This window comes from Rutilus rutilus (assembly GCF_951802725.1).
Source record: "Rutilus rutilus genome assembly, chromosome: 4".
NCBI classification, from domain to species: Eukaryota; Metazoa; Chordata; class Actinopteri; order Cypriniformes; family Leuciscidae; genus Rutilus; species Rutilus rutilus.
In genome coordinates, this window is record NC_140212.1 from 12196065 (window position 1) to 12207972 (window position 11908).

Here is an 11908-nt window from a genome sequence, read left to right on the forward strand (position 1 = left end):
ATGTGATGTGTACAACGGACAGACTGAACATCAGAACCATGCGTTAAATGTGTCCTCAGCTGATCTCGGCTGCATTGAAGCAGCCATAAGGGTTTGCAGATGTGTTGCTTTGAGACAAGACAATGGCTCAAATGGTCAACGGACCCCTCGGTGAACAGAGTCATGACATTACTGCAGCTGCCCCTGATTTCACATGCAAATTAGGGTAAAACTCTTTATCCAACCATAATTACATTTCTCTATGTAAACAGAAGATAGATAGATAGATAGATAGATAGATAGATAGATAGATAGATAGATAGATAGATAGATAGATAGATAGATAGCACCACCATGGGCGCGTAAAACACACCGCTGTTTTGATGACCCTGATGAAATAACTGAAAATTACGCACGATTACGGGGAACCAAGGTGTGCCAAACAGTGACACACTTCGTATCTGCAAATAGTACGGCAATTGCCAGAAATGCGGAGGGTAAAATCTCACTCATGATGGCCAGCCGCTCTTTCTCCACCCTGTGCCGGCAGGTAAAGCGCGCGCAGAGAGGAAGCGCTCACGCACGCGGCTCACAGAGAACAAGTTGCGCTTTCGAGTTAACGCGAGCGCGACAGCCGCGTGCCAGTAACGGGCTCTCCTTTTTTTTCGCTTTAGACTTTTAACAGTGCTGTTTGTAGCGTTTAATCTCTGGCCAGCCATCCAGAGTCTTTCCAAAATAGCGCTTTAGCGGAGAAACATGTGCGTAAAATAATGAATAGCATGCGAACTGCGTCAACTCCACTTTCTATCATAAATCACGCCTTGAGACTGATGTTGTGACAAACTGTAATAACAATCTTATAATCTTAAGTCTCATACGTACAGATCAGAAAAAAACAAAAAATTGTCTCATTAACTTAACCTCATGTTGTTCCGAACATGTCTGACTTTCTTCCGTGGAACACGAAAGGGTGTAATGCACAATATTAGGGACTGACAGCCTTAATAATCGTACAGTAAAAGTGAACGGAGACGGAGGCTGTCATAATGCCCAACATCTGCTAACCAGAAAGTAAAAGGGCTTTGGAACAACGTGAGGTTGTTGAGCAAACGTTGACAGAAAATAATTTTTGGGTGAACTATCCCTTTAAGAGTCGTTGACAGTCTATGCGCTTATGTGCTTTCCATAAAGAATTGCATATCTTAAACCTGCAGTATAAAAATCTCGATAGCCTATGCTGTTCCTAGTTTTAAACGATAAAAGCTCCAGAGAGTAAAATAACACAATCCAGTAACGCACGGGTGCGGATGGTGCATTGCCCTCCTCACAGCACGCCCTTATACTACATAGCAGGTAACGTTAACACGCCTCGCTTACCTACCTGCTCAAATAACATTTCCCAGTCGCTATTCCGTTAAATAACAAGTTGAAGATGTAAAACACCAATCCTGTTATACGGTTGTCCCGTGTCAAGCGCTTACCTGTTCTCGCTGCGTATTTCACCTCACCGCCGCAGTCGCGCTCACACTGCGGATGATGGGCACCTTCACAGGAATCTCAGGAAACTCACTTACTCCACAAATACAGCCAGACGCCCGTTAAAAACACTCGATTCGCTGTGTTTTCGAGTATCACAGACACTTATTGTTATCGCAAAGATCCTCCGCGTTTAATTTCCTCAGGCAGAAACGACAGACGAGCTTCAGAATCCCATCAACGACTAAAGCTGAAGCGCTGGTGAGGTGACCGTTAAAACTGCCGCTCGTGCTGTAGTTTCCATCATGACGTGCTGATTGACAGATTTTAAAGCGCGCTAAAACGGCAACTGGAACTCCGCGTGCAGAAGCAGAAGCAGTAGCAGCAGCTGTGGGAACGCGCCGTGTGCGCTGCAGTCGATCAGAGCGGCTGTTTCGGAGTTTGCTGGTTCGCAGCTGACTCCCAAGTACCAGAGGAGAGGCGTGAGTCAGTGGCTTTCTGCTGAGACGCAGCGACTGTCTTGTTTTACAAACCCTCCTGACTCGCCCGCAGTGACATCCCGAATCTGGCCGCTGATTGGGCTAATTGTAAAATCTTATTGGCTGCAATCAGCGCGCGCGCGGCTGGCATGAATGAGGCATATGCTGCGCCCCAATGTGTTTCAATGTGTCTATAATGCATGCATTACACCGTGGAACGGATTTGGGGGAAACACGCGGCTGAACATAATACTGCGGACTGAACGCTCTACGGATTTGAATATCTAATCAGCAAGATCAGTTGGAGATGGAGATTAGGATGTTAACATACAAACATTTTGTCAGGAGATTAGCTTTACACCAATTTATTTTAACGCTTATTATTTTATTCATCGGAGATCAATCAAAATAAATATTCGCAAATAAACAAAACCAAGCCAGACCGTCAAATTAACTAACAAACGTATGAAAAGAAGGTGGAAATGTTATTTAATAGCATATTAACCCTTAGGACTTACAATATTATAAATGGTTTATTTGATTTTTGGCTACGTGCATTACTTTCTTAACCAACAATCTGACGAACTTTTCCACCTTGCTGTATATGAAGCAAAATACTGGTTGGCAGCATAGGTTGATTCACTGCAATATTCCTGAACGCAAAGCACTCAAAACACTGCATCACAGCTCCACCTGCAGGCGCATACAGTACTGCATGCATATTCCACCTGCGACCCTGCCACAGACAAACCCTGGTCCTGAAGGACACCAAACTTCACGTTTCGGATGTCTCTCTTATTTGAGACTCATTTCAGGACATAACGCCTCTAATAATGAGCTAACGAGTTGAAACAAGTGTTTTTTGATCTGGAAGACATGCAAAACAGCACCAGCCATTCGTTTCTAAAGACAATAATCATTGGATGTCTTGTGTTCATTCATTTGTTCAACCCTGAAGAAAGCAGTCAGTTCAGATCTTAGATGAATCAGCTCATTCACTCATTTCAAATCTCGTTTGTTTGTTTGGTTGTTTGTACAAGGCTGAAAGTAAACCAGGCTGTGTTGATCTTTAAAGTGTATGGGGTATATGTAAACACTTCCCCCCAGTTGTTTTTAAACATTTTAATTGTTTTTTATTATTGTTTAACCTAATTGGCTTGTTTAACTAAACTGATTTACAAGCACCATGTGAGTTATTTCCTAAATTCAAGGTGAGCAGTACAAGAGAGGTTTGCATGCATTGATGACCCGTGGGAATATTCAGAAATTCCCAGTCCGGTGCCAAGTATTTGGAAGGACAAACTAATAAACTTTTAAAAGGACGTGGTGGTGTTTTGGATTAGGATTGGGTGTTTAAATGTCTAATTACTTGGGGATAGCAAAGATGCTCTGGTCATCCAATGGGTCGATTCTTCCCAATTATCCAATTTAAGTGAATAGTTAAAGAAAGTGGTAAATTTGTAGACAACTTAGTTAGCATAGCTTTGTGCATGTTTTGCATAAGCTGTAAAAAAAAAAATGAATAGATTTTAGGACATTTAAATACAAGCAAACTGAGGAATCAATCTTAAACGACCAATAATCAATATACACGTCTTTGGTATAATGATGATAAATGTACAAGCTGTGCTGACCTGTACGGATACAGTTCTAAAGTATCTCTCTATTAAAAAAAAATATATATATAATATATAATATGATATACATTATCATATATTATATGATATAGGATTTAGGAATGCTAAAACAGGAACATCATAGTTCATGACTTCTATTTTTCAGGCTTTATTGTTTGTTTGATTAATTGTTTATTAAATAATAGAGAACTAGCAATATATGGTAAGCTGATAATAAATTCTACACTTTTATCTTAATAAATTACAGAAACTGAAATGAATCATTTTAAATGCTGTTAGCATTTAAATGTAGGCTTCATAACATAAAAAAAGAAAGGATAATCATTTTGAGATTAGCTACTTTGTTTAAAAGTGTTAATTATAAGCATGTTAAAGATTATCTTCCAACGCTAACTTAATCTAAAAGAAAATATAGTGTAAAATTAGCATATACAACGAAAGATCCAATTTCAGCCTTTAAACACACACACGCACAATAAATCAACCTAAAAATGTTTTTATTACCAATAACCGATATGGTACAGATATACCATTCCATACCAATTTGTATATTGTGCATTCCTAGCAATAATAACGTAGGCTAATAAACTAATTTATTAAGCGGCATGATTCCATGAAACTTCTTCACAATGACGATTAAAAATATATGCACAAGTTTATATAACAATGATAAATTATAGGCTAGAACTGCAGTGTCTGACAACATTTTCTCTGTGAACATTTTATATCCAACTGTGAATGAAGGAGATTAGGAAAGGACGACTGCAAAGTCAAAGTCATCTGTTATAAAACAAAGGGATTATACTATTGAAAGAATTGTCATCTGTAAAGAACATTGACCTTTTTGTAAATCAATGCCGAGACAATGAATCAACATTGAATATGTCTGTGAAAACACCAAAGTTCCATTGCACAATTGGGCGCCATTGATTGAGACGGCAGAAGGGTCAACTTTGTAATCTGTTACACTTCTTAGCCCTTGTCCCAGTGGCTGGGACCTGTCAGATAAAATTAATTTAAAAGACAAAATAAACACACAAACAATTTGTCAGTTTAAACAAACGTTCCACGGTGGAATTAAAACAGATCTGGACCCCGATACTGACCATTTTTCTGTCATTCTGATCAATAGACGCTGTGTAGACAGGATGTGGACCAGAGGAAAGGCCATTGATAAGCACAGCACGACAGTGTCAAACTATAAAGACAAGTAAAAGGAGTGGCGGCATGGTTTATTTATTAAGTTTACTTTCTCAAACCGTCACAGATACTGTATGTTTTACTAATTACATGCATAAACATCTTGTAATGGAATATTTTGCCTTCACATGACAGAGCATGATCTAGTCCTGTGTCAAGCAATCAGTGTTTCCAGTGATTTTCTGTCAGTTACTCTAGATAAGAATCTAGTTAAGATATATTATTCCTGTTCATGACAGAGAGGTACAATCTAGCATCGCTCAAATGATCAGTGTGTGTGCAGTGAAGTAGATTTAAAGTTCATAAATTTCTCTCCGCTGACACCTGCAGATAGATTCCTCAGACAGGTTGTGTCTGCTGAGGAATGATCAATAACATTGAATGGAGTGTTTGAGGCCTAAAAAGAACAGGATGAAGGAAGCGAAGCATGAGGGTGACTCATGTTATGTCCTTTTTGGGTCCTCAAGTTTGTGTTGCAAGTGTGTATGCAAGAGAAACAGAAGTCAGCTTAACAGTCTAAAACAAACGAGTACACTGTAAAAAGTGAACAGTTGGATCAACTTAAAAAAAATTGTTCTCAACTTAAATTATCACGTTTTTCACGATAAAACGTGATAATTTAAGTTGAGAAAACTTAATTTCTTTAGGTGTTACCAATTGAAGTAATTTTTTTAAGTTGATCCAACTGTTCACTTTTTACAGTGTAATCAGCTTACATTTTACACACAATATGGTCATTTAATGCATCTAATATTGCACTGCCAAATTCACAGTTAACTGTTGCGTCTTTCCTGAATAAATTGAACGTCTTTTGAACGAATTAGGTAAATGAATCATTCAAATCAGTCACTTACTTGTTTCATTCCTGAATGAATCAGTGTTTGTGAACAAACCAGTTCAGTAAATGATTTAATGATTCACCCAAAGACAGTGGCTGCCTCTGAAATCGCATAGTTACTATATAGTAGGAGGAAAACAGTATGTGAAAAAAAAAAAGAAGGTATGCCCGAATTCACAGTACTCTTCAAAGAATAGGCTAAACCTGGCAAATACAACATGGCAAATACGTCCGGATTACATTAACACACACATTTATATTTAGAACATACTTAACATACTGCGATTTCGGATGCACAGTTTTTTTTATATGAATCAGTGTTTTGAACAATTCGGTTGAATGAATGATTCAATGACTCGCTCATCAAGAGGGTAATTTGTTTCGGTTCTGAATGAATCAGGGCTTTGAATGAACCGATTGAGAGTGGTTGCACGTACCAGCTCCATAATATCCATTCATCGGTCATCTTTCTCTGCATTATGGGGCACCACACTAGATTTATGTCATTACATCATGCATACAAAATCTGTACACACACGCTAGGGTCAATTTCAAAGCCATTTTACACCATGGACAATAATATTTATGGGCTGCCAATGAAAGGACAGGATTTATGGTGTCTGCCTTCATAAAAGTGTCCACCCTCTTACTGGCTGCTTTCTGTGTGTGTTTCAAGACTGATTTCAGAAACTGCATCCCTGCATGTCACTGCTGGGAACAAGTGTACCTCATCTGTTCTTACAATATCTGCCATCAGAGTCAAAACCAGGCCGAATAAACCTCAAGTCTAACTTGATATTCATTTATTTTAGTTAAGCCAGTGTTTTCACATACATATTCATGTTATTTATTTGAATAAAAGTCAATGTTCTTCACAAATAACAATTATTTTAATAGTATAAACCCTTAAAAAGTCACTACTAATTACTTTTGCACAGGCAGAAAGTCCAGGTGTGTCCAAACTCTGTCCTGGAGGGCCATTGTCCTGCTGAGTTTAGCTCCAACTTGCCTCAACACACCTCACATGAAGTTTCTATGCCTAGAAAGACCTTGATTAGCTCATATACAAAAAAAAAAAAAAAAAAAAAGGCTGAATTTGGACGCCTAGATTCATGACTGTTGCCACTGTTCCTCGCACACAGCTGGTCACTCCATCCTCTCGGTCAATGGCAATCATTGTGTGCATCATGTTTGTCTTCCAGGCACAGCAGCCCAAGTCAGACAGTCTCATCTGGAGAGATTGGTTTATTACAGAGAGAGACGTCCTCAAGGAAAAAGTTGTAGAGGTCCTCCCGGGGGGGCCTTCAGATGCACATGCGAAGATTTCCACGAAAACCTGCCCTTCATCACAGCCCGCTATCATTTGCATGCCTGAGACGCAGCAAATGTCTGTTACCCAAGGCTGAGGCGATAAGCCCAAGTTACAAACACTTTTACCGGAGAATCTCCGGAATGTTCTTCCGCCTCAGGCAATTCAATCACAGCTGCTGAAGGCGAGGTTATATCCGTGTATATGGTCTGGTCACCGGCAGCAATGTGTGCAATCACATAGCAGGGGTTGCTTCACCGGCTCTTGTTTTGAGCTTCGGCTCGTCTGCATGATGTTTCTCTCTGGCGGTTTAAGGCTCCGAAAGCCAATATCCTCTAATCCAAAAGCCTGTGCAGCAGGCAACTCATCCCAACAGGGTTTTTGACATCAATCATTAAAGAAAACCCAAATACTCAATACACACAGGTTAATAAGTGAAAGATGAACGGTATGTAGTTTTAAAGACCGAAACAGACATGCTTGTTTGTTTGAATTTGAACCTAAAAGCACTGTAACATTCTTCCTCATCCTCAAATATCGATAGTTAATATCGATGGTGACTTTTTTTGTGGGCGGAGCTTAGGTGGTGGCAGAACGATCCCTCTGGCCGCAAGTTTTGTTAGCTTGTTTTTTAACAATGACTGGAGAAAATCCGATTTGATCTTAATGTGCAAGGTCACTCACTGTCCAGGACAGTGATTGTTATTTGCAAAAGTTCATTTTAACGGACATCCCAGATTGGCTGACCCGGCATGCACGCTCATTAAATGGATGGACGATCTGACAGGATCGCTGACGCTACCTCCGGCTGAGTGGCCTGACTTCTACACCTACCTACCCGATAGAGAAACCGAGGGTAAAGAGAAATTGAGGGCATATACATATTTAGACGCCTATAACTGTACTAAATGGTCACAAGACTTGTGTGGTAGCCTACAGTTCTGCCTAGCCAGCGCCAAGGCCAGACAGAAGACGACAATGTAAAGAGTGACATTACGGTGCAATTTTAATGATGCGAATATTTTCTAGAAATAAAAATTCCAGATACAGCAAATTCATTTTTTAACTATGTATTTGATTACACATTCTTACCAGGTTCTTCAAAAAGTCTAGTCACAATCAATCAAAACAATGTAGACAATCATAGATTCATTCACAAATAAATCACAATAATTTAGAAAACATTATGCGATAAAATTTCAAATTGGAGCCTGTACTTGCAACGATTCTTGCAACAGGATGACATTTAATAACAAAAATAATAATTTAAGCTCCTTATTATGTAGCCGAATCTGTGCTGGTTTGTATTGGCCGCCTCCAATTTTCCCTTTGTTTTGCCACCAGCTAGCGCCGTGACGTAGGCTCGAAATTGGCCTAATGTTCGAATTATTTACCAATAGCAGAATTTGAAGTCTCACACATTCACTTGTTTCAAAGTTGGGAAAAAAGGTGGATAATCAAACGTATAGGCTACTAACTTTTCTCTGAAACAACCCTTTTTTAATCATTACCGCTGCATCCGAAATCACAAATTCTGATGTTCTACATCCGCCATGTAACTTATGGCGTCAGATACGTCACTTCACCTCCATTTACAAATCCTCTCCTGTGGCCATCGGCACATAGTAAAGTGTCCATCAAATGCACATTTCAGAATATCGCCGGAAGTAGAAGATCATACGGGAACCTTTCGCCTGTTTTATGAACTCTATAAATTCGGACATACTACTTGGCTCACATACTGCTTTTCGTCTACTAGAAGTCGGCATATTCAGAAGCAGCGTTAGTCTTTGCAGGCTATTAGATCATGTTACCCAACAACAACAGAGCTACTATTATTTTGTTTTAGCAAACTGTTAAGCTCCAAGTCTGGTACTCTTTTCCCAATCAAATCTTTTTCCAATGGATACAAATTCAGATAAAAATTCCAATGCTGCCCTACATTTTTCTTGGTGATTATCTGGTTTCACCCAGGAAAACATCACATTACAGATTTAAAGTAGGTTTACATGACATTTCACACCAACTCAAGCATATTCCAAACAGTGTCAAACTTTGAATGGAATAAGGAAAAATTGGACAGTCACGCACTGTACTAACAACCTTAAAGACGACAATATGGCAACTTACAGAATATTACAAAAATGATCATGATAAATGTGTCTAAAAAGGCTCAAGATAAATGTGTATTTTGTAGAGTTAGAAAAGCTATTTATCACATGGTCAGGACATTATACTGCTGTTTAAAGCTTCAATTTAAATACAGCTGCACAAAGCAATGAGGTATATAGAAACATGAACAACAGCGGAGCTATAATGATATCTTTTGTTCTGTGGTGGAGGGAGAATTCATTTGTGCTTTTCTGTGTTGAGACTGATTGAATGTGCATCTTATTGCGGATTTAATTTGTGTTATTTGTTATGCTGACTGAGAGCTTTTGTAAATAAAGAAGAAAAAAAATCAATCTCTCCCACTCTTTCTTGAGTTGATATATGGAACTCCATATTTCATACTTGGCCTCTTTCATTTTCCCAAACTTTGCCTGTACCTGCTATTACCAGAACACACTATTATTCTAAGCATCCATCTCACTTTTGAATATAAAATGCAATGATATATCATTCTCATGAAACACTAGGTGAAATATGCATTATTTCATTACAGATCAATCCATCACAGGTCATTAGGAAGAAGTGTCAAATGACCATGTGCCTGAGTGTATATTTTTTCTTTATTATACTAATTAATGTGCTTCTGTATTGACATGGGGATGATGGATCAGTGTTGTTATTGTTAACTAATTAAAATGCAGCTGAAATAATGTTAAATATAAATATTATATTGAAATAAAAATGTTGTATTACCTGAACAACTAAATTAAACAAGTTCAAGGTGAAGTACTAAAATGGAAATAAAAATAAGTTATGTATATGTATATGTATATGTATATGTATATATATATATATATATATATATATATATATATATATATATATATATATATATATATATATATGTATATGTATATGTATATATATATATATATATATATATATATATATATATATATATATATAGAGAGAGAGTAGCCTATGTTTTTTTACATTTTAAAAAGTTACAAAAGCACATAAAATTACTAAGATTTCATTTAAATTAAAACAAAAACTATTCAAAATATTAATAAATACAATAATAATAGCTATAAATAATACTAAAATAGCACAGTCATGCGATATGGGAGACCAGGTCTAGTTCTCACACTTTTTACTCTAGTGAATATTTCTCAGCGTAGATTTATTTTTGAAGGTCAAGTTCTAGACACACAAAGCCTTGTCTACAAAACTGCATATTTTCACCATTGTTGTTACTCAGCAAAAAAAAGACAGAGATCACTGAACAAGAGAAGAACTTTTATAGCCAAGTTGTCACAATGGAACTTGCATTTAAAAATCTAATACTGAAATTTAATAATAATAATAAAAAAAATCTCTTAATTTTTAGAGAATTTTCAAGTACTTGAGAAAAACATACAATATAACTATTAGATGAAAAAAATTTAATAAAAATAATAATTGAGCAATTCGACTTTTGAAGAAAACATTAGACTTACCAAGATACAGTCCTTATGAGCAACTTCCTAATGTGACGAACAGGAAGCCCCTGTCTCCCCTATGAATGTAAAAAAAAAAAAGGATAAAAAATGATGGTTAACTTGTGTCAACAGTCTATTATTATGCAAAGAATAGCATACTTACTATTTCCACATAATATAATTCTGTGCACAGTATGCAAATTCTACTTTACTCAAAATTTAATCCGACCATCAATAATAAAATCATAACCCTAAATAACTGGATGCCATTCACTGAATAACATGCATGTAATAAAACTTAATTTGACCATAAAGCATACTACAGTTAGATAGATGCTCAGCTGTCACAACTAATCATCACAACACACATATATCATAAATCAAAAAATGACCACAAATGAGAGTTCAGTAACGTGACACAGTAAGATTAATATTTCCTCCAGCCTGTACCGTAAGGCTCATTGTTTTCAATAAAGTGTCACGGCGCCCCATTACATAATCACATCTGCGATTTGGGATCAAGGTTTTGATGCAATCAATGCCTATTAGAATCAGCCTGTATTGATTGAAAGCAGAGAGCTGATACCATCTCTCCATCTCTGGCCTGCTTAGATCATAATCTCTCGCTGGTCTGCGTGGGACTTGATTGGCATTAATAGGTCAGTGTGTTGCCCAGGGATGCAGACAAGGATAATTTTTCACCACTAATAGTGTGACTGTAAACTGCCCTCAGACCCATTAGGGTCAAGGGCAGAGGTGCATCCTGCCCCCTGAGAGCACTGAGCAGGACAGAACTGTTGGGATGAGATGAGAACTTGAATCAAACTGATTTAAGTGTGGGTTTCCCATTCTCTCTGGCTAACTACTAAAATGTTTCCAAACCTATTTGTTTTAGGTATAGCTACTCTGAAAGCCATATTAGTAAGAGCTTTGGCTTGAATAACCCTTTATAGTTAGTATTCTGTATATTAATATCGTTATACTAAATAATATATGTACATTAATATATTAAATTAACCATTATAATGTTACAACGATTCACATCAATGAAAAACTGACTTACCAATATTGACCTCTCAAACTAAAGTATGTTGTCTGCTGAATTTGCATAGAGTGTTTATAAAGTGTGATATTCGTTTGTTAGGCTTTGCAAAGTTCAACAAACGGAGTGATTTATCGCACGGAACCGAACAGGACTAAAAATTAAACGTGGCGTGCCATTAATGCGACACCTTGCGTTTGATTTGATTTACGAGCAGGTGCACTTAGAGTATGACGTGTGCAGCGAACAGCCAATCGCGTGAAACATGCAGAGGGAGGGACGGAAAGAGAGAGAGATATGTTTTGTTGGTTTGTTTTATTATTTATATATAATATGTGAATGCTTTGGCAACATT

The 11908-nt window shown here is 37.5% G+C and overlaps 1 protein-coding gene across 2 annotated transcripts in view; it reads right to left on the minus strand.

Moving 5' to 3' along the window:
* plxna4 (plexin A4) overlaps positions 1–11686 on the minus strand; it is a 211875-nt gene extending 200189 nt beyond the window's left edge. Inside the window, exons 1-2 of one of the 2 annotated variants that reach the window (XM_084408408.1) lie at positions 11575–11686; positions 10530–10588 (exon numbers count right to left, since the gene is read on the minus strand). The gene's annotated coding sequence lies outside the window, so the exon portion shown is untranslated. Of the gene's footprint in view, positions 1–1460; positions 2142–10529; positions 10589–11574 lie in introns of those variants that run through there. The other variant, XM_084408409.1, reaches the window with a different exon arrangement.
* Positions 11687–11908: the final 222 nt, after the last annotated feature.